General features: G+C 40.2%; 1 protein-coding gene across 21 annotated transcripts in view; it reads right to left on the minus strand.

The window, feature by feature from the left end:
• Positions 1–24815, minus strand: part of adgrb2 (adhesion G protein-coupled receptor B2) — a 296094-nt gene that overhangs the window by 163088 nt on the left and 108191 nt on the right. For 2 of the 21 annotated variants that reach the window (XM_061816775.1, XM_061816880.1), the window contains one exon: positions 8443–8621. The exons of the other annotated variants lie outside the window; for them this stretch is intronic. The gene's annotated coding sequence lies outside the window, so the exon portion shown is untranslated. The remainder of the gene's footprint in view (positions 1–8442; positions 8622–24815) is intronic. 21 annotated transcript variants of the gene reach the window in all.

The raw sequence follows: 24815 nt of genomic DNA on the forward strand, positions 1-24815 counted from the left end.
CAAAATGACAATGACCTTTATGCCTAAACTAATCGTGTTAACTTTCATATTAAAGAAGTACAGAACAGGAAAAATGTTCTTAGCAATACTGCGAAGAACAAGGATTTCCTACATACATTTGATTTCAAGCAATGAAATGTCATTGCCTTTTTAGTAGTAATTCACTGAATTCATAGTTATGGAGAAAATGCAATTGAAATGCCTTATTGTAAATTCATTATTTTTATAGCCAGACTCAAGCTACACGTTACTCCAAATGGGGTTTAGATGCAAAATGTCAAAGACCTCACTTGACGTGGAGGTCAACTTTGGAAATGAAAAGGACGCAATCCAATAAAAGCAGTGGTTCGAACCTTCCAATTTGGCATTCATTTACTCCCAGCAGTACATACGGCGATGCACGGCATCAGATAGATGTCACGTGACCTTCTGCCACAAAGCCAAACACCAATTACACGTTTACATCTCCTCATTGGTTCTTGAAGTCGTCTGGTTATGGTTATGTTATTACATTAGAAGAGTTATTACTTTAATAGATTCAATTTCATGATTACACAGATAAATATTGCATTACCCTGGGAGTGCTGAAGGAAGAGTTGTTGTCAGTTGGGATCCGTGATGCACATGATCGTTTTCCAAATTATGCTCGGGTTGGAACTTCTGTGTTGTTGCCGTGGGAGCAAAACGGAATTGACTAACAATTCTCACAAGCCATTAAAATGACAGTCTACACAATGCTGACTTAGCATACTTGGTCCAAAGGGACAGGAAGGATTTTCAGAAATGATTCTGAGGTAAAAAATAAATAAGTTAAAATGGGAAATTAGAATGAGAGACCAGGGAAAGGAAATTTTTATTCCATTTAGCGGATTGTTTATTTTCGATATTACGGGGAGTTGGATGTGGCCAACAAAGACGCAGTGAGGGACTGTTACCGTTAATTGTTTTGTGCTCCGACGTCGCCATGGGTTGAATAGTCAAATTTGGATTATTAAATCAAACCTGGGATGATTTTATGAGTCTCAAACACGTTGCGATCAGTGCCCTGCACTGTTGTGAAAACGGGGAGTTATAAAAATCAGGTTTCATAGAGATCCCAAGCACCTGTAGAAACCCTGTAAAAGGAATCTGGAATAGTTGCCGGTGCAATGGAAATTTGAAGTTAAAGCGAATTGGAAAAAAAAGGGATCGTTGTACAACGATCGTACGAACAAGCCCATACACGCACATGTTGTACACACAGCGACTACGTGTGCAGTAGGGCTGCAGAGTGTAAGCAGGTGTCCTTTGGGAGAAAGTGTACCATTAGCAGATCATTTCCCTCCTCGCTCCGGCAAGCTTTCCTCTATTATACCGCTGCTGTCAGCATTGCCTCCAAGGATTAGGGAGAAACAGAGAAAGGGGAGTGAGTGAGAGGGGGGAAAAAAAAAAAACTGAGGACAACCAAGCAGGACGATCTGGGAGAGGGTGAACAGAGTGGAAAAAATTGAAACCTGGAGTCTCCCTTCCCTCAAAACAGCAATTACTACACAGCGCTCTTTTCACATCCACTTGTGCAAGCATTAAGAGTCCAGATACGAATGCACAGTATTTCTAAAACGGTAGCATTTGCTGTTCCAGAGATGCTGTCCACATAAAAATGACTATTATGTCTTTGCATTTTGGCAAACTGGACTAAAATTAAGAATTCAGTGGGAAAACCTTCCCTAAATTCAGTTTTCAGCTTCTGTGACTCTATACTTTTTGTGATATGACCGACCTTGTTGCATAACAGCTTGAGAGAAGCAGTATGTTGTTTTTTGGGGGGAGTTTTCGAATGAATCCATAAAGTGGAGACAGCGCTTTTGTATCACAGACTGAAAATGTGTCGCAAACGTGAACTAAGCCATGAAGAAGACTGACATTTTTACTTGACTGAATGGAATAGTAAAGAACTTGGAAGTTCAGCGTTAGCTTCATAAAACCCGTGGGGAAAAAAAATTTAAAGACGCGTTTCATGACCTCATGCACGATGGCAGTGCAACAGCAGAATGTTCATTTTGGTTTTGTTGCAATTTTGTTAAACTCGGATGTGTGACACTCTTGGCCGTTCGACTTCCACTGTCTACAGCAGGTTAGGGCACAGTCAAAAACATGTTGCCAGAACCTGCTTTAAAGCAAAATTGACAAACATAAAATGTAGCTGGTGACCAGTTCATACAGAACATCAAATACTGGTCTGCATCTGAACAGCTGGTCCTATTCCCTGAATAATCTTTCTGAGGTTTGGTTTGCGTGTCAGTCCATGACACTTTCCTTGATCCCTGACTCCCTGAGGGCTGCTCTACCTGGAGGGAGAGTAGGTCGGACTAGAAACGAGCCCAACAGTCATCAGAGAGAAGGACACTTCAGCGCAGTCAGGGACAGAAGATTGAGAACGATGGAAGGTGCATTGAAAAAGTCTGAAAGGTGTGAGAGAAATATAATGAGAGTAGATAAATGTCAGTGGGTACAAGGAGGCCTGGACCGACAAGGACTCCTTCGCCCGTGGACATGCCATGTGCATATGATATGCATAATATTCTCCAGCGTGGCCTTTCACTCCAACATGAAGTTATTCATGCAAAACTGATGACTGATCTGAAACGAGATGTGACCCAAGTTGCTTGAACAAGTTGTAGTTAATTCTTTCATTTTTCTTGCTGTGGTCTGGGTGTTCCTCATCACTACTGTCATAATACTGAGCCAGTTGTTTTTATCGACTTCGTGTGCTTATTTTGTTTATATGAATGTTACTCATCTTATTTGGTTGATGACAAAAACATCAACAATCATTTCCACAAGCTACCACATGATTAATCATCAATTAATCAGCTATTGTGCATATCTGTAGTTGAATAGAAATATCCATGCGGAAGGCGACAAGGCCGAGATGACTGCTTGATCATCATTATCTTGAAATGGAGTGCTGACACTATTGTATATTTTCTGTAGCAAGCCAGTACAGATATTGCATCACGTAGCCAGTATTCATTTTGTGACAAAGCCCTCGCTGTCACAACATCAATGATATGATTTAATGATTTGCGGCTTGTCAGACACAAACGCTGCTGTAACAGGCCAACTATTGATGAGCAATCCTGCAGTGAGGGCAAACAAAGATAAGAGGCAGAGACTTCTTTGTCTGGACTCAATGAAAATAAATCACATAAAAGCGACAGTCCAAAGGAAGATTTCTTGATATTTTTGCTCAGTTTGTCAAAGCAAGAAATCATAATGTTTGGATTCAAACAAATGTTTTTTCAACCGGATTCAGGCAAACAGCTTCAGAAAGCAAAGTACAGTAAAGAAAAAAAAAGTGAATCATTAATCATTTTAGTGCAATGGAATTCAAATGTCATTTCGACACCTGTCGGTGTTTGCAACACGGCAGTAAAGGCGATGTCAGCTCGCCCTTAAAAACAGGTGCTATTCTGGGACTACTTGTTCTGGGAATTTTCCCTCTCAAGTCAGTAGTGTGCCTCAGGCCTTGCTCAAAGCCTGCACTAACTATGGAAGGCAGTTTCCACACAAGCGAAGTCAGTCGAACGGCAGCAGCTTGTTCTCGTCTTCATCTTATGATTCATGCATCATAGGAAATCACATATTTCCTCTCAAATAAACGTGTTGCTGGAAAAGCACTGTACTTCTATATACTTCCATTTTTTTTTTCCAGTCCCGTTAGAGCAGGGCCACTTCTTGTTCAGGTTGGGATGCCATGTCAGGTCGCCATGACTTGGACTGACCTGACAGAGCAGCTGTCCGTTCAGCGGCTACAGAAATAAAAGCCTGGCCCCGGATCAGTGAAGCGTCCGACACAGTCGCTCGGGCTTTTTGGGTCTCCAAAGCGGAGGCTGCCTATCTTGTCACTCAGGCCTTCAGCATGCAAACCAAATGGGTAGAAACAAAAACTCAAGACCACAAAAATAGTTCTGAACCTAAAATGCTAATTTCATTTTGTCACACATAACAGATTTGTATTATGTGCTGGTATGTGCTTGGGAAAACAATATTTAGTGGGGTTTTTTTGGGGTTTGTTTGTTTGTTTGTTTTTAAATGTAGTAGAGGTACAATTTCTTTCCATCTGTCCAAAATGGAAAAATACCATTTTCGGCTCAAAACAAGCAAATAATATGGAGATATAGTACATGCACTGAAAAAAGCCCAAGTTTTCTACAGCATTTTAATGACACAACTTGTTATAGTGTACAAACACTGCACACAGCTCTGAAAAGTATCATCAGCCCTGACACTCGCTCTAACAGCACCAGAGGTTTCTTAGCTCGTCCACCAATGTTATAGACCACTAAAAGAGGTGACTCAAGGATGTTGTGGCAATAACGGAGATGGAGGTCTCTGTCTTACAAGATAGTGGAATGGTTCCTATTTAAATGTAAAGTTACGTACACATTGATGCTTTCAACTCAGCACTTTTCTTTTTTTTTTTTTTAATGTCTCCATCTTTACGCTTTCCTCAATGTGCCGCAAAAGCATTGCTAAACTTAATTAGCAGTTTGTACCGACCCCCCTCGAGCATACGGTTTTAGCATTGAGGCTCAGTGTCTAAAAAAAAAAAACTCACGTCTCTTAAAAGCGAGCAATTTACACATTTGCAATCCATTTCCACCTGCAGTTTTGTTTGAACCTTACTGCACTTTTATTTTTTTGGAGTAATTGTTTCTTTTTTTCAGATTTCCAGAACATCAGCTTCAACCTCTTCTTCTGCATTGATAGTTTTTCCCCCCTTTCTCCACTCTTCCCTTGTCTGCCACTGTCATAGTGTTTATATGATTTTTAGACTTGATAGGAGGACCCTGGGCAATCTCTTACACATCGTCCTCTGCCTCATAGATCAACCTGCCCATTGCTTTTTTTTTTTTTTTAAAGCTAGTTTTAAGTCGAAATGTATTTCTGCCCTCAAGCCAATGTAGGCTACCAACAAAGAGGCATTGGAATGCTATTCACTGGCACTTAACCTTTAGCATCTCTCACGAAAGTAGCTTCTATTGCTTCTCAGTATTGAGTTGCACAGATTTTTCAAACCTGAAAAGATGTGTTTTTAATTGACAATAGAGCCCACAAATGAAAAAAAATATGGATTTGAAAGGTTCAGTAAGATTGTCGGCCCCGAATGTTTTTTGTTGTCTGGGTTTGTCTAGCTTCTATATGTTCAGCCACATTTCTCCCGTTCTGTAATCCTTGTAAGGCTCCCTGTTAATATTAGGATTCAACGCAAAGCAGTCGCTTACAGATCCCTCAATGGTCAGACTCCTCTCTGCTTAAGTGGATTTGGTGTCATTTCGTTGTCGTGCTGGGTCACTGCAGTCCGGTGCCCACCTTTCAGTCACTGTCCTACACACGGGATTAAAAACTAAAGGTGTTAAAGCCTTGAAGTCCACAGCTCCAGAATGGGGAATTCATTGAAGACTCCATAGTGTCCTTGGCTATGAATAGTTTATTTTTGTGTCTATGTGCCTCGTGATTGGCTGGTAACCAGGCCAAAGTCAGCTGGGATGGACTTCATCTCACTGGCAGACCTAATGAGGAGAACCGGTATGTAATGGATGGATGATTTATGGGTATCATTTTGAATCAAATATATCGGTTTTGTTCATTCAAAATAATCGAAACGGGACAGAAGAAGGAAGACGGGACATTCCCAGTGGTCGCTGTTAATGAACTGTCTTTCTTTGCTATCTTCTAAAAAAACGTGAACAGTTGATAAATGATGGTTTGATTGATTCTTCAGCAATCAAGCCAAAAGCAGTGCTGTATACTGTAAGACACCCATTATTTACACATGGGCAAATGATGACAGGCAAAGCTGCTTGTGGTTTGTCAACACTTGATCTTTTCCATCGGCCGTTAACGAGCGCTATACATGGGAGTTCTTACTCAAGTCACCACTGAAATGATTTATCGTCTTGCATTGAAATGCCAGTGCTTGCACATACAGAACCAGTTATAGAATCAAAATCCGAAATATCTTATTAGCTGTAAGACTGCATATTTCTTGAAAAACTGTCATCACTTACACTGAGCTGAATTAGTTTAGGATTGGCTTGCATGAGTGTCTCCTAAATTTAACCACCATTACATTTCTTAATCTGTTATAGGTTAGTGAGTAAATTACATAAAGCTACAGAAAATCTTCCAATTTCCAAGAGGCTGGCTGTGCTTTTTTTATTGATTCATTCATTCACGAGCCTCCATGTCTCCGCGCAGACATTCCTGGTGACTCATCGGCAAAGTTCCTCCTCTACCTACTTGTTCTCCTCCCACCACCACCTGTCTAGACCGCGGGGGATGGCTTCCCACTGCAGTTACTCCGCTTACTTGGCACAGCTCACAGCCTCCAAATGCGGCTTTGGATGTTTAATAATGCAAGCAGTGTTATAGTTCACGCCTTCTCATTTCATGACAATTATAACTTACATAGAACAAGTAAAATGTGCTCTGAGGAGAATAAGACGCATAGATTTTGGCTGTTGATGTGCAACGGCAGGGCTGATGATGATAAATGGCCTACAAAGGTCTTAGTGAGTGGGATATGTCAAAGGATGGATTTACGGTGCAAGAGTCCAATTCCAATTTACGTTATAATTCTGATTGGTTTATATGCAGGTAACCTTGGCATGACTCCACTGGCCGCTGTCTGCAGTAAGCAATTTTAATTAATAGCCTTTACATCTCCCACGGATTCCATTTAGATCACATTTAATGACCAGAGCTTTAATTGTAGTTTTGATCAATTGGAAGTGTTATTTTAGTCACTGTAGGAATGTTGCCAGGGTAGAAAGCAGCATTTATGTCATCGATTGGTGTATTTCTATAACAACTGGCTCACATTGACAAAGTACATCGGATCCATCTGTCTGCACTGGAGTTGGCAGTATGAAATTGCTTCCAATTATTTATTGAAATTTGAATGAGGACTCTGATCTGAATATATGATTTCATGACTAAAATTATTATTTGAACACATGGGAAGAAAACGAGGTGGACTTAAATCTTGTGCCGTAAATCCTGCCCAAGAAACTAATATACTGTCCTTACTAAAATTATTAAAATTTGGCCCAAAAGAAAAACAATGACAATGTTTTGACATTTGAAATAAATCATTGTATTTTTATTGTAAAATATAAGGAAGATGACTTTGTTCCTCTTTTACAACCCACAAATGTTGCTTTACCATGGAAAAAACAGGTGTTTTCAATAATAACGTAATTGCACACCTTTGTTGCATTTCGATATTATTTTTTGACTATACCAAGCATCTAGCAATTAATGTTCCCAGCTATTACGATACACGAGTCATTACTGCAAATATTGCCAAAAAAACTATTCTAGCCATGATGATTGTTAAGTTGCGACGCATTTCAAATAATCAGCCAAAGAAAGTTGCAGATGTTTTGAGTGTTTGGGTCTGATTGGAAGGTGTAGGATGAAAAAAATAAATAAATGAAAAAATAGCAGACGGACATTGTGACTAACAAGCAGTGGCACTCCTAATCAAGGCTTTGCACACTCCACAGTGGCAGCAAAAGGTCACCTATGATTGATTCAAATCAGGGGACTTAACAAGGCTACCCTCTGCATGTCTTTAAAACATTAAAGATCTGTAGGTCCAAGAATAGAGGCCGGCATATAATTTTTGTGTGTTTTGTCCATAGGGAGCCATTACATATCGTAAAAATGCGTGGGAACGACCGCACGCAAGATGACCTGCTGCGTGTGGGTGGGAATAAGCACGTCCTCTAAAAATCTAAGGGTCTATTGATCGCTAGGGATTTTAGTTGAGCAACTTTTCTGTTTTTTGAAGTTTCATATTGATCTTTGGCACATAATAATAGTTCATTATTTTTCTCGTGTTGTCAAGTGCTACACAGAATTGGAAATTGCAGAATTTGCTTTTGAACCTGTCTACTAAGTGAAGCGCAAACGTTGTTTTCACTGTAAGCGGTATTAAGCAAACCGAGAGGCACATTTAATTGGACTTCAAATTGTAATCATCAAATTTTAAGATCATTATCCCTACTGTGTGTTCATAACATGCCACAGTTAATTCACACATGGCATCCACCTGCCAACTATTTCAAAATCAGTCAGGCCAGGAGTAGTCGTCTCGTGGAGGGGTCTCGTGCGGCTGAATAAATTCCAAAAACATAGTTCCAGTGGGAATTTAAAATGTGTCACTCTCATCCTATTAGCACCTTAATTATATGTGGTTCATCATAGACATATGCAGACTACTGCAAAACCAACTGAGACAGAAAATGTCATCCCTACTTAGTTTGATGACTTTAAATGCGAAACATTGTTTTGTTTGGAAGTCTGTCGTCTGCACCGTTTCATCTATTATCACACCACAGTTGGTCACTTCACTATTTAAAAATGAACTTACTCAAACACAGGACTAATTACCTTGTTTTTGAAGCCTTGTTTGTATAGCGGTACAGAATCGCTAATGAGCAGACGCGCGCTGCAGTGTTGCCTCGTCACCAATTTACACTCTGATGACGGATGTTGCCATGCTCACCAGGAGCAGTTAGCTTGTTATGGCCTGGCCCATCAACGTGTTAATCACACGTCGGGCACGGCAGCTGAACAGAACGCAAACATACCAATAATTGAGAGTGAAGTGAAGACTTTAAATTCATCACAGTCACTATTCACTACTTGGGTTTCCAAATAAGAGGTTGAAGAATGTCAAGTCTTTTAGGGCCTACTTTCATAAGATAAGCATGGGGAGGGCATGAACTGTTACATCGAGGTCCCTCCCACCCCTTCACCGTTATTTATACTCTGCTTATGAAATCAATTCTAAAAGGAGACACAGCAACACAATGGGTGTGAATATAAGCTTTTATATTGCCGGGGCCTATTCAAACATCTGGCACAGATTAAAGTGATTTTATCTGACCCTCATTTTCTATCATTCTATTCTGTCCACCCGGTTTGTTATTGCCGTCGGTGTAAAAGACGGCTTTCAGTCTGTCCAAACAGGTTAGTGTGTTTCTTTCCCATCTGACCTCCATGAGCTATCACCAAGGCATTGGGATTTGCTCTAATGGCCAAAACATGGCTGTGACAGTAGAAGGAGGCAGAATTTACAAAGAAGAAAAACAAGCAACCAGACAAATGCTCCGGATCGCAGTTGATGTTTGTTTGTCACCTTATTGCTAAGTAACGGCACTGGTGCAGGCAAGCTGTTGTGAACAGTGACAAAGTAAGCTGGGTAATGAACACACCCCAATAGACTCCTTTCTTTCTGGGGAATAGTGGAAACACCTGCAAAGGCAATTACAGATGATACAACACTCCTGATTAAAGTGTTTACATTGTGAGTTCTAATTTAAACTACAGTGCACAGGGAATGATTGATTTCTATTAAAAACACAAAACAGGGACCAATGAAGCATCGTCTTTGAAGGGCTAAATAAATCCCACTTCAAAAACTCACCAAACTTAAACCATGCTAGACTACGCTGGAAGTGTGAATCTGCGACTGCACTCCCAGATTGTTGAAAACTATGAAAGATGTATTTGCATTTGGATTGCAAGAGAAACACAGAGTTATTGTGTGCCTTACACAGCCTCTTTTTTCCTGCAGCAGGTGATCCTTGCCCTTAACAGGCATGTCAGTGGGGGGTCTTGGGTGAGGAGTACAAGTCGTGCCTACTAAAGGGGGGGAGGAATAAGAAATGATAAAAATGAGCAATAATCCCTCATGAATTGAGTCTATCCTTTGAAAGGAAAAGGTTAGGAAGCGGAGGTGTTCCTCAAGGCAGTCAAAACAACCCAGCTACACTATTCTCACTTTTAGCCATTAAATGTATCTCTCTCGCTGCATTTGTGACAAGCAGAGACACTCCTGGTCTGGTTGGAACTATGGCTGCTGGTTTGCCAGGTAATGACACTAGCTTCCAGCTCGATACGACCTCAACGCAAAGAAGCGGCACTTGGGTAGTATTTAACTGCAGGACATTTGTAAATGATAATGGAGTCAGTGCAGTTCCCATTCATTCATGGTATTTGTATATTTATAAGAAACAGGAGAATATACTCGACCGTCAAACATGGTTGATTTTGAACCATCGGCTTCTGTCTTCAAATTTTTACCAGAAAATCTGCTGACAGCCGAGTGCAGTTTCTGTAAAGCTATCATGAAGCCAGCACATTCATCTCAAAAGTCTCAAAATTTGAAACATCGCACGTAGCAATCCACTGTGTTGTCATTTTACGTCATGACATTTCACATCGGTTACTTCAGTTATCTTGTCTCGGCTATCCTTAAAAAGGCACTTGCAAGAATAATCCCGTGAGGTTTAAGGATAGTGCTTGAAAATTGTTTTACCAGTTGAGTAATAAGAGGAACATCAGGTAACAAACGTCTGTCGTGTTTCATTATTTAGTCATCTTCTAATTTAACAAGCGATTGACTGTTGCGACCAGTAGAGCGGTAGCAGGAGTTTATTGGCAAAGATTTTTGGATTTGGAACAGCTGGGTGACGGTATGATTCCCGCTGCAGACAAAAATTGACAACTAGTTGTCTGCTTGCTGACTACAGTCAAACTGTAAATTCACAAATTCACACAAATCAGCATTGTAAAAGTGTCTTCTCATGATTCTGAGAATCTTTTCCGGCAAGACATTTTGATAAGCACTCTAGGAAACATCAGTAGATATTCCTTTAGTTGATATGCAGCTCATGTCAACCACAAAGGTCAGTGAAAATATTCGCTACTTAAACTTGAGATGAGTCCGTTATGAAGGAGGAATTATGCTTCAATCTTTATTTAAAAAAGAAAAAAAACAAGAATGCAATTGAAGAATCCCTGGAAATGGAAACCTAGCGTTTCAGGATGAAATTAAACTTTGCAGCGAAAGGCAATATTGAGATTAATTCCTCTTCGGCCTCACTGATTAATCGAATCCCTCATGGGCATTCAGGCCGTACGGTTTCCTTTTGGGCTACTCTTTCCATGCAATCCCCAAATGAATTCTTTACAGATGGACACATTGACCCTCTCGAATACGCAGTTTACCTACCAGACTAAATGCTTCTGTTCATGTGTGCTGACATCTTGAGTATAACACTTAATTGAATTGAATTATTTTCACTCCATCTATTAGTCAGGCAATGGAGACCCAATGGGACAGCGAGACACAGGTAGTATATGAATGTTAGCATCTGGTCAGCTGGGATGAAGAACTAAACAAGGTTCTAGTCATATTACATGGTTCGTTACAGTTACTGAATTTTGTGGTGTTTGCAGATGAAATTCTGGCCTCTGATTGGAAAAAAAGTTGCAGTAAAACTTAATTTAGACCCCAGCAAACTACAAACATCCATCCATTCCTTTTACAAGCCGCTTATCCTCACACGGGTTGGGGGAGTGGTGCAGCCTATCCATCCATATGAGTCAATATATTCACAACATTATCCATCTCTATAATTTTATTTATATTTGTTTGTTTGGGTTGCCTTTCTCGACTCTTGAGAAATAAACACAGGAGGGAAAACATCTGGTTAAAGTTATAGTAGGCTTAGGGCATTTCTGCTGTTCTCATCCACAGTGGCTTTCTATACGTCTCCAGGTGATTTTATGTCCTCAGAGAAACACCGGGGCTTTCCCAGGTCAATATTATTTCATCTCAAGCTCTTGTTTCTCCCCACCATCCCCCCAGCTGAGATGTCTTCTCAGATGAAAGCAGCAGACAGGCAGAGAGCAGTTCAGACGGCGCACATCACAGCGGGCTAGCGTCATGTGGGGCGTAGCTGGATGCCTGTAAGTTAATGGTTTTCCTGTTTCTCACTCCATATCATTTGCTTGTGGGATCACTCTGCATCAGCGTCAAACACTATCATTTGGGCTTTGCCCCCCACACAACTCTTTGCAAACTTTTCCTGTCGCAAGATACGTTTCCCCCACTGGAAACACCTGAGAGATTGTGGGACTCTCTCTCGACCCGAGTCAAGCGCTGTGAATGCGGTCAATTGAGGCGAAACCAAAGTTGTCTTAAAGGATGAGTCTGTTGAGAAAAGGCAAAAGACATGAAAGAGAAATTAGACCAAAGACAGAGTCATCTGGTCTCAATCAGGCTGGTAAACAGTTGAGTGTGATACCGTCTTCTAAATTGAACTCTAATAGGAATCGCTTCACTGCAGCAGTGAGGAGAGTAGCTAGATGGAAAGAGGATTGCTTTTTTCCACCAGCTGAGGCCCATGGCATCGTTTTTTTTCGTACCAAATTAACAATTTACATGTTTGAACGCCTCCTACACGGTGACTCCATACTGAGGCACATTGGTGAGGAAGGGAGTAACCCATCAAAATTGAATCATAACGAGAGGGGTAACCTCGAAAACAATCCGACCACAATGTATCCATAATTTTGTCAAGGAATTTTTGGGGAATAAGTGAGTGGGAAGGATCCATTCAGTACTGTTTCAAAAATGCTGGGAGCAGGAATAAGCAACGATCAAAGGGCAAACACCAAACCAGCCATTTCTTTGCCATTCGCAATGACATGAGAAGCACATAGGAAAGAAGAGAAATGGAAGTAGGAAGAAAGAAAAAAGGGGGAGCTGATCAGTTCTGTTGCCATCCCTTTCTCTTGTACTTTCCCCTGCATCCTCTCATTCCCATGCCCTCACACATCTTAATTCAATAAATTAGCTGGACAGGAAATAAATTCAATGTCTCCTTTGATTCAGCAGGTTTATCAATTTAGCCAAGGGATTTTTCGAGCAGTATTGCCCACTTGTCCATTAAAGTGTGCCCCAGCATCTTGTATCTGTCGCATGGACGACCTAAACAAAGCTTTTATTGTTGGCTTTTATCTGACAATTACTGCACATTTGTAAAGACGTCCTTAAGTGTATTCGGTTTGCTAGATGAGAGCTCGTACAGCCCTCACATAGAGCCATATGATTTTTGTGCGTTTTGTCCATAGGGAGCCATTACATATCGTAAAAATGCGTGGGAACGACCGCACATATACAGAGAAAAATGAAATAATGGCAAACTATCCCATCCACGCCCATATATACCACATTCCAACTTTGGTAGTACTTTACCTACAGTATTCTTGAAGATAATCGATTCGGCCATGTTAGAAAAATATTGCCACTTTTTCAGCTGCCTTTGTGCTTATCTGTTTGTTATCATAAAGCGGGCCACATTTGTTGCAGATCTCTGTAAATTGGAATACTCAAGTCGGGTCATTTGGGTTGAATATGCGGGTGATGTCACGGAGCCATCAATTCAAAATGGAACCCTGAACTATTGAGTCGGAAAGCCATCCTCGCGGTTGACCCATCTGCGGAATCGCAAAGGGGGGTCACCTGTCCCAAAGGCTCCTAAAAGTGGACACACCACAGATGGGAGCATTGCACGACTAAGTGTACGAATTCAGAATATTCTTGCTCTGTCCCCAAAAATGATTACGGTTTGGTTCATGTGCACATGCGCCTGTGTGTGGAGCCTACTTATTTTTGCGAGCTGCTTGATAGAGGGCCATTACATTCACATTAGTTCAGCTTCAATTCTCTGCGTGTGGAGCACAGCTGCCCTTGATCCCCGAACACGGGCACAATCGGTCCCACGGGGCCGTCCATATTCCCCTAAATATGGCTCCCCTGTCATTCCTCACTTTCATTTGCATTCAGCTGAGTGTCTCAGAGCTCATCAACACTCTCGGGACTTTCCACTTATTTCTCACCTGTGCATGTTATTTGCAATCACGCTAGAAGTTAATAATGAGGTTTGAAACATATCTCTTGGGTGATTATTCGTATGCAAAGTTTTTCTTCTTCGTTCTCAGCTCGGCTATGCCGTGCTGAACCAACAATGGACCGCGTAGTTTGATGCTCCCGAGTTTGCATTTGAATTATGTTGCAAGAAGCTTCTGTGGGGAAAAAAATTCTGTCACTCTGAATACATTTCACTTTTTAAGAAGTTTTATCTTAATGAAATCTTTAACCAGACCTGATCTCTGCGTCACAAAGCGACGACTGTCATTTGAATAGACGGCTGATCTCACACACTCATATGTATGTTTTGGCGTTTCTTTCCATCTGTTTTCAGAAGGGAAAAACTGCCAGAAACGTCACGTATCCTGATGCCTTTGATGGCTGTGATAGTCTGCGTGCAACAATCAATATTTTCTTTTGTTGTATCATTCCTTTTAGAAGAAAGAACGCAACATCAATTTATCTCTTCCAGTTTGCATATGCGTCCCCAACGGTGCATTGAACATTCCAGTACTTTGTTTGTATGTTTACAGAAAACAACATATATACAGGTTATGGTCACTTATAGCGCGACAGCTTGCCCGTGTTTTATTCCTTTTGAAAACACCATTTACATGTAAACAGATGGTGTCTTTCATAGATCTGGCCGGTGTCCATCATAACAGGGCTTTTAAAAAAAAGTGGTGAAAGGTGAAATGTTGCATTACAGTATTCTCTGAAATCATAGTGATTAGATGCAAATTACCATGCCAAAAACATCAAACGATGATTGGCTTTTAAGTGCAGGATATTGTCTTCCCTTTTCCACTGCTTTCTGACAACACGAGTAGCACCTCATCATGCTGTCAGAATGTCGCCGAGTGCTCATAACTCATAGAACTAATTGTACATTGAATCGGTAGAAAACATAACTACACGCTGAAGACACAAATTACAGTCAACTGTTTGGATAGGGAAGAAAATAGCAAAGCTCCATATGATATTAATGTTTGTAGAGCTTGACAGGTATCTAATCTTCTCGTGGTTCTGCTAATTAAAGTCGGCACCAGTGGCATGGCGAGGGAAAACGTGTTAATAAAAGCGCGTGTGTGAACAGATGCTTCGCTTTGATGAGCACAAAGGTTAGCCTATCATATATTGTCAACTAGCATCAGATGAGTAGGATTGGCTAAAATAAGCATCTTTCTCATGAAAACCTGCATATCATTAACGTAGATAGAGCTGATTATAACCAAATGATTTTTCCATATTCAACCTTAAACCATTTATGAAATGGACTGGGGCCATATCCCCATGAATACCATTTTTTGATAATATATGCAATATTTTGGGCATTTTGGTCAAAGTACTGTGCTCAGGGTGACAAAAGTCATCATTTGGTTTGAATGATATGATTACATCGTTACTCAATCAGTTATTGTGATTACCTATGATTAATCCAAACCTTTCCTGCAATGTCTTTCACTTCCTGTCAGTGTGATATGACTTTTTCAGAATGTCATAGATGTCATATCTTTTCTGATCTCGTCATTGATCAGCAAATTAGTATTCTGTTAGCGTCCTGCTCCGTTCACAACTGTGGACATTGAACTCATCACGACGAATAGTCACCAGCCAGAACTTGTACGACTGTGTGTACATTTGCACACATCACTGTTCAAGGTATTGAACTGCAGATTTGCTGGCGATGAAAGTAAAGCACCTAGCGTCCCATCTTTTAGTAGCACGGAAAGCCTTGATTTACAAAGACAACATTAATTTCCAATACAGATCACCAATATATAAATAAATCTTGTCTATGAGCATGATGGCGATGTGATAGTCATGCTAATGCTTGCTGCTGTTCACAGAAATTTTGTGTGCTTCTTTGACTTTAGCTTAGGCTTCACTATCAACGGCAATTAAGGAGATGATTGAATGATTTATCATATGTGGTAATACAGACTGCGTTTGCATTTGGAGCGCTGTCAGTTTTGGCACCATTTGAAATGCACCATCATATCTTTTCATGAATAACAACACTTCTGAGGTATTTCAAAGAGTTTTAATTTAAAAAAAGATAAACTTTGCTGCTCTGTTCATTAGTGTTTCTCTTTAATTCAGCGTTTTGATCAACAATTATTGCTGCGCTACATCGCTGCATACTTGGCTGGCAGCCTGTTGAGCTATTCATGAGGCTGTGCGCGTACACACACTTGTCGTCTGTGCAAATACACTGTGTGTGTGTTTTTAGCTGATCTAGAACATCCAATTAACCAAGCCTCAATAATCAACAATGTGCAAATTTAAAATAAACTAATTAAATGTGCATTTCAACAAGCTGATATCCCCCCAACCCCCACCCTACAAAAAAAAAGGCTGGGGAGCAAGACGACTGCACAGCATATACCGGTTACATGGAGAACAAAGAGACGAGCAAGGTTTGAACTGTCTCACATGTGACCTTTACAAATGTGCCTCCATCCCTTTTGTGTTCAGCTCCTCATCTATCAATTTATTCACCCGTCTCACCCTTCTCCATCTTCCCACTCGTCCGGAGGCCTTGCAATTAGCGACCGTGCTCCGTCTCTGGTGCACAGCCGAAACGGGGCTACCACCCTGGGTGTTTGGAGCAAGCGTGAACAAGCCACAGGACAATCCCCGAGATTTCATTAAAGCTCCATTTAAGGTTCCGTGTGCCCCTGGAGACGTGAGGACGGAGGGATGAATTTGTGTCAGCGGCTCAGAGAGAAGGTGAAGAGAAGCGCCGGAAGACTGCAGTCACTGGCGTTCTCAAAAACGAGGAGGAAGTAGGAATCTTCGTTTCCTTAACGACAGCAGATGTGCTTGCAGCCAATGTGATGGCATACATGCACGTGGCCATGCTTAAGTGAGAATTTATTTATGGCTTTCTCCCCGACCTATCTTGGTTACCTGATTTAGTGACGTTAGAGGGAAGTTAGGTTGCATGGGGACAAGAAAACCCCCCACGGGGTCCACCAGTCGGAAAGTGAGCCTGCAAGGGACGTCGTTTAACCCACATACATACATAAAGTTTGCCTGAGAAAGAAAAAAAATACTAAAACTGTTCAGTTTTTTGTTTTTTAAGTTACCACTGTCTCTGTTTAGTTGCTCCAAGTAGTTTAACAAAGTGGACATAAACCTGAATGGGGGAAAAAAAATGGTGGGTTGCATCAACAAAGGCATTCGCTGTGTCAAACAAATCCAGCGAGAGGCTCGCCGGAACTTTGTGTGCCGTGCCATGCAAGGAGAACACGGACAATGTTAGCGTTCACGGAAATATTGTTTTACAAGTATGATTTCATTGTTTAATGTCCTAGTTCATCTAAGTTCATCACTGTGTGCTAAGCTTGCACACACACACACACCACACACACACACACACACACACACTTTTATTATTATTATTATTCTTCAGCATTTAACATAATGCATTTTCCTTCACATCTTTGGTTAATTGGGTGGTACTTTAAAGGAAATGACAAATGGTATTTCCTCAACAGATGTTCTGACATTTTGCAGATTAGAGACCCTGCTGCATTGATAATCTTTCTTTTTTTTATCCATGGTCAAATGAAAAGAAGAGAAAAATGAGAAACTTTGGCAAAGTGTATTTTCTCTTGTGGCTATTCAAATGAATACTTTGATTTTTATTTGTATAAAAGCTACAAAGGTTATTTGTATTATGTCGTACTGGCATTGGAATCTTAATAGTTTCGTAAAATAAAGTTTCACATCATAGACTTCAAATTTTTACATTCCTCATTTGGGGAGGTGAGCAATTTAGTCGTCTGAGCAATGGTTTGACCTCAGGGCTTTCACATATTTTAATGCAATTCAATGGAACTTTTTATAACACGTTATGAAACAGCGTATTAAGTGTAGCTATTATTTATAGGGCATTTATTGCAAATTTTCACTATTTCCAGCACATACCGAAATCAGAACTGTTTTGCTTTCACTGAATCTTCGCTTCCGTGTTACCGAGCGAATCCAACATCCTTCCATGTGTCGGCCCGAGAGGCTGATCCCTTTGAACGTATCTCTCCACGTTAGGCGGTCACCCTCTGATTCAGTTACGAGTCGTTCTTTGCAACTTCAACGCATCAAAAGGGAGACGAGAGGAGCGGACAGACAGCTGAGCAGTCGGCCATCAATAATAGAGCGCTCCATCCCGTTTGCCATGAAATATACATGAGGATGAACCGCAGATTGTGTAGGTATGTATTTCCCAAGGAAAGATGTGAACTTTTCTTTCAGATGAACACACGTCGCAATGCACTTATGTCTGACATCAATTCTGACATTATTGATTCACTGCTTGAAGGAATGTAGGACGTGTTGAAAAGGAACAGCGTCTTTTAGTCTCGGGGTGGGAAAGATCACAATATTTTACCAATGATAGCAGTGATGATTCAGCGATGATGCGACGACCGATATTTGGGGGAAGCAATAAAATGCGTGACGAAATAACGACATACGTCAATCTATTTACTGAGCCGCTTATCCTCGCGAGGATCACCGGAGTGCTGGAGCCAATCCCAGGTGTCCTCGGGCACCCTTGAACTGGTTGCCAGCAAATCACAGGGCACATAGACACAAACAACAATCGCAATTACACCAAGGAGCGATTGAGAGTCTCTAATTAAATCATGTTTTTGGAATGTGGGAGGAAATTGGGAATGCCCGGAGAAAACCCACGCAGGCACGAGGAGAACATGTAAACTCCACACAATCGAGACCAAATTTGACATAAATGGGAAAACCATAGTACCGTGAAGTCATAATGCACACAAAACTATTTATTTCAAAACAGAAAGAACGGCTTTAAATGTATGATAATGTCCTTCTGATAGGGGATGAAAGCAAAGGTAGCAACAAAAGATGGATGGGGCGCTTGAAAGGCAGACACAATGAGCGAAAAAGAGAAACCGCAACAGAGGTGCCACTAATGATACCACATTCGGCATTGCAGATTCAGAAAAAAAATTAATAAATAAGTAAAAAGAACAATGTGCACACAGAACAACAAGGCACTGAAGTTCAAAACAACTTAATTGGGAGTCCCGGATGCTACAAGTGCGTGGGAGCTGAAGGTTTACTCGCTAGTGTAACCAACCCTATGCTCCGTTGCGCGTGATGTTTATTTTGCATTCATCTTGATGTGTTATAGTGACACGGTCTTCATTTTTATCTTGAAAAACATGTTTTGTCTGCATCACTAGTATAAATCACCCAATTATAATTTTCTTCTTCCTTTTGTCCTGTAATGCCAATGATAATTCGATCGGAATGAAAACATGAGTCATCTGGAAATCATGGAAATTTGAGGCCGGCCGGGTAAAGCTAAACCCAGAGAGGCCGAGAGTTTTTTTTTTTGCTTTCCCCACTGGCGTTGAAAGGGAACATCGGTGTGTTGCTTTCAGGCGGTTCTGGCTGCAGTAAAACTGGATGGACATAGCGGTATTTCAACATTCCTCTCACTAATTAAGCACTTGGATAGCACGTCAGAAAAAAAAAACATTTTCTTGGATCCAAATGGAATGAGAAACCCTACCAAGTGTTTTTCATCCTGAAATTTTCAAAGTGCGTTGCATCTGCACCATTTAGTATTAATGTGCTATTCACCAAAGTGCAAGGTGACGGTGCTTATTTTTTTCTCTCCCTCTGCTGAGAAGAATAAGCAGAAATAATATCCATACAACCACACACAAAGTTTGATTTGCTTTTAAAAGAGATCTTTAACTTGGCTTCTGGAAAAGAGGCGAGGCAAAAGTTTTGTGTCCTGAACCGACGTGGGAATTTTGCAAAATTAGAACACTCCTTTCAGGATAATTTAGATTTTTTGGGGGGGGAAGATTTGACAGTTAATAGGTTGCATCCAAGGGTTGACAATAAATCGTCTCGATTAGAAGCTCTGCAGTGTCTGACAAAACGGAGCTTCCCTTCAGCAGATTATCCATCGTGATTGGATCCGTGATTCATCCAGTGAAATGAATTCCTGGATTATGCAAAAGCAACACCGTGGATGGCAAGGTGTTGTGAGGTTTTGTAAACGTTACATATTAAATGTATTTCTGTACAACCAGATGTTTGGTTTGATAAAAAAAAGACATTTTGTAGTAGCTATACTGACATTGTGTTCCTTTTTGTGATTTCAGCCTCGTAATCAGAAACATGATTTTTTTTTTTTACATAAATTTAAAAAACTGTTCGCTTGTTACAGGAGAGTACACCTATATGATTATTATCCACTGAGGTTATCTTATTTAAGAGGAAAGAGTGTTTATGTGGTCAAAAATAGGAAGGGGAATTTGGCTAATGTCTGGTTTATCCAGAAAAGTAGATGGGAAGGTGAAGCAGGACAAATAAAAGGGAGATGCACTTTCCCGTGAAAGCTCCACAAAATGTGGAAAAAGCTCCACACCTTTCAGAGAGATTAGCAAGAAAGCATTAATAATGAATAGCATTTAACATTTTTTTGGGGAGAACAGATGAAATATTTAACAGTGTACAAGATAAGGGCGTGTGCGATAAAAGAAGAAAGGTGTGCACGAGACGGTGGAAACGGGGAATATGAATGAGCGAGAGGCTTGCACTCACTAATCCCCACTGAAAAAACATTCTGATTAGATTTATCTTCTCTTCTCAGGATTAGAAGCTTTGGTGAAACCTTAAACCCATACAAAAATCAATTTGAACAGGGTGTAACATTCACATGTTGAATCATTTTTTTTCCTCCCCTATCAAGGACAAAGCCCTATAAAATGAGACAGTACTTTTGTTTTTTTCTTCTTCTTTTCGACACTTTTTAGACATAGTCTGTGACGACAGACTACAGTCAACTAAAGTGGCTCAGTGGATTTAAAACATTCACTCAGCTTGACGTGCACAAAATTAAAATGTCCAATCTTTTTTTTTTTTTTGCTGGCTTTTGGTTTCCAAAAGAGGTCTTGAAAAGATGGAGGTAGACAAAGCAAGGCAGGGTAACCTGACCCGCTAGTAACAATCCACAAGCCTGTCACGAAGGCTGGACTTAACTGTGAACCCTTGCCTGAAAACAATTTGATTAGCTTTTTGTCAGCCGCAAATCCATCCAGTCCCAAAATTTGGCAGAAACTAACTATGGTAAGAGCTCCCGATGAGAGCGGACATTTCTTTCTAGATTTTCTTCATCCGGTGCTTCCTGTCACTAAAATGGCTAATTTAACAATGATCCCGATCTAAACTTATTATATTAAATTATCCAAGCTAACAGAAATTGTTTGGGAAAAGTTGCATTGTGCCAATAACCTATAAATTCAAGATTAATCAACTACATTTGATTTTATGGAGAATTTAAACGATAAAAATAGTGCCACGGAAGGTAGATTTCAAAATGTTGCAAAACCAAACTATGATAAAATGAAAGTTTAATTGCTGGCTCGAGCACACCTGTATGTTCATACGCCAAATCAGTGTGCCACATTTAAAGGGAATGAGAGAGGCATTTCAATTGAATAGAATTGAAGTCCGCTGCAACGGTGTCCACATCAGACCAGAAGTCCGACTTAAATGCGGTTCCTTACGCCAGTCCACAAAGTTCCCAACATTGGCTCCAACACACATTGTGTTAAAGTTGACTTTGACCCCCCCGAGAAGCTTTAGATCAGCAGCAGCTGTAAAATAATTAGCAGCACCAAATTGATTTTTTCTATTCTTTTCGGCACCGGGACTACGCTGTGATTTAGACGCTATTAAAAGGAGATGCCAAAGAGCGAAGAAATCTACTTTCAAACCAAATTGGATTAATGGTGTCACTTAATGTGGAACAAGCATGAGAGGAGGGTTCCCTTGAAACTTTGCACGAGAGGAATAGCGGCTTTTGAAAAATGAGCTGCCTGCATTTTGCTTTGGAGACAATTCCCATTCACCAGGGATGAAAGCGCTCGGCACGCAGGAGCAGGGGGATGAAGAAGGCTCGACATCCAGAGAGATGATCCTGATCATGATCAGAGGCCATGCTTCGATACATGTGGATAGCCTCACAATATTAAAAGCCATGATGCATAGGAGCCCTCTGACTCTATTCTTCTTCATCATTCCCCCTTCTCACTCCTCTGCCTCTTTCACTTTTTATTTAAAATGACTTTCCGGCACAAGTCATATTTTCTCCATATTCTCCACAGTTGGCCTTATTTTATGCATTCAGTTTGTGTGTGGTGCAGAGCAGCAGGGTCAGCGGGAAAGCCGTTGGGATGCTCAAACAGTATTTTACCGTGTAACAACACAGTAATAACGGTTGATCTCCACATAACCTGCAAACGTGGAAAGCGCGTACTCAAAACTTGACCTAATGTACTGTCCTTGTTCTTCTTCTTCTTCTTCTATGGGTTATTTTGCAAGTTGGAAGACCATCTTAATGGTAGGCTACCACCACCACCACCATTTGGTATTGTCCGTTCACCGCAAGGAAACCGATGTGAATTGATGGTGGTCAGATGTTGTGAAGTCACTACACTAAGATTGCATGTTAGGAGCATCATTTCATGTGGAACTTTTCTTAAAACAAGAAAAGACTTAATTTGAAATCAAAATTTTAAATGCTCGCCTACTTGCAGTTTTTTTGTGTAGAAACATGCCAAAAAAAAATAATCTCACAGGTCAGGTCACCAGTAAGTGAAAGAATAATGAAGATATTCGCAGAGCTCTTAAATAATAATTTTCAGACCCGTTGAGCAAATTAGAAGAATGGCACAACGGATGATCTCTCACTGCACATTACTCCATCATAAAACACACACTGAATAAATATTAAAATGTACCTCCTAGTGAAGCGATACTTGCTTGAAGACATTCTATTTAAACTGATTGTAATCCCACAAGGGGGAAATTCAATTTACACTCAAATCTCGCCTTGACAAAAATATAAGTCTTGAATTTGCCCCTTGAGGCATAATATTATTATATATACATGTGAGTCATTTTGTTAGAATTACTGTGCAGCACTTCATTGTGCTAACCACAAGAAGTATACTGAGAAAATCCCACGTGGCAAAGATCATTCATATGCTAACCAAATACCTGAGCAAGTACACATTCAGAGTCTGTTTGACGTCTCACAATAGCACATTAATGGCTGTAATTACCCTTGTTAATACAGATCTTCAGTCAATGACGGCATTGTAGCTAAAGCCCGTGAAAGAGAATACAAAACTTATTATAAGTATTACGTGTAAATTGACGTTATATTTTCAATTACAATAGTTGGAGTTTGCCATGCTTTGAATGGCGAGACTGTGTATTTGCAAAAAGATTCACCTCGAAAAGTCGGGCCCTAATATCAATGAACTACTCCTCTCTTCTCATTTTCATTCAAAATCTGTCAGAGTCCTTGACTGCGTGCGCTTCAATTCAATACCGAAGACGTTATCCAATTTATTGGCAATCCACATTTACTAAGAGACAATCAAAACGAGGACGGCGGGTCATTAGTTGCTTGTTTTTCATGAAGAGGGATTTTGTAAAAAGCACGAGTGCACAACTTTAAAACATGTTGTGGCATGGCTTGTCCTTTCTCGCTTGGCTCAAATGAAGGATTAGAAGTGAGACAGACGTCCTACACCAAACGGGAAGATGTATTAAAGCCCCAACCAATGCAAGGTTTTTGTAATAGCTATGTAATAGGTTTGTAAAAACGTGCTAAATATAAACCAAAATGTTTATTGACAAATATTGAGAAAAACAGTATAACTAAACGTTATGAACAGGTGGGTGGGGGATAAATATATATATATATATATATATATATATATATATATATATATTGATGGGTGAGAAAACAGGTGCATTAAAATTCCGAAATAAGAAAACTACAAGTGCAAGCACAAAGCAAATGGTTGGCTGTCAAAAATTATGACCAAAAAAAATATCTTACGGTGTTTCTCACACAGGTTCAACTTCTTAGCTGGGGTAATACTCAAATAGGTGTTTGTTGTTGGACTGATGAAATGAGATGAAACAAAAACTTTTTATGAGGAATATAACAGGGATTATGTATTTATTAAGTGTGAAGGGGTTTCACTATTATTTGCAGGAGGTCCTGAGTGATGAATTTAGACAATTTAATACTTCCACGGTATCTAATATAGTATGTGTGTAGGAACTTGTATTGTTTGTTAAACCATTGGATTCCACATTAGTCAAGGCATGCAACAATAGTTACAAATGAGGCCCTATCCAAGGTTACATATCATGTGTGGCATCGCAAATTAAAAAATGTCCATCATTCCGCTAAGTATCACAGCGTTTTTCAAACATAGCAAGTATTTGGAATTTTCAAAGGGGAGGAAAAAATGTGTTTTGTGTGTGTGTGTGTGCGCACGATGCTCCACTTGAACATGAAATGTTCCCAGCCACTGCCATCATTATGATTTTTTTTTTTGGGAGTTCAAAATGCTTGAATGTGTTTACATAAATCACGCATGGAGATTGGCAAGTCACTTGCACTTGCCGTCAAATCAATTTATATAAGAAGTATAATGGGCTTATTTTTTTTTATCAAATGCTATTAAAAAACTTTTTTTCCGGGACCACGCAGCTCACCATGAGTAACAATACTGAATTAATAAAAAAGTGGCCCGAAACATAAGCAAAACCTGGGAAAAAAAAAGTATACTCATGCATTGGTATGCTGCCAAAGGAATTATAAGCATCTAGAAAGTGGTAATAAAAGGTAATATTATTCAACTATTGATTTTTTTTTAGTGAGGATAAATAATTTTCCTACTTTTATAATAATGATGATGATGATTTGAACTCAATTCACAATAAATGTTTTAACTATACCTCCCAAATTTTTCCAAAGGAAATCTCAAACCTCCTGGTTTTGATTATGTTCCACTTCAGAGGACCTACAGGGTATAGATTTTTGTGTTTCCCTGCTTTTTGTCCTTTTTCATCAAGTCTCTCACACGCAACGTAAAATCAGATTTGGCCCTCGTGGATGACAAGGAAAGGAAACACTGTCAGCGATATTCTGCCTACATGAGACCGTTTG

Source organism: Syngnathoides biaculeatus, chromosome 1 (assembly GCF_019802595.1).
Source record: "Syngnathoides biaculeatus isolate LvHL_M chromosome 1, ASM1980259v1, whole genome shotgun sequence".
In the NCBI taxonomy this organism is placed as follows: domain Eukaryota; kingdom Metazoa; phylum Chordata; class Actinopteri; order Syngnathiformes; family Syngnathidae; genus Syngnathoides; species Syngnathoides biaculeatus.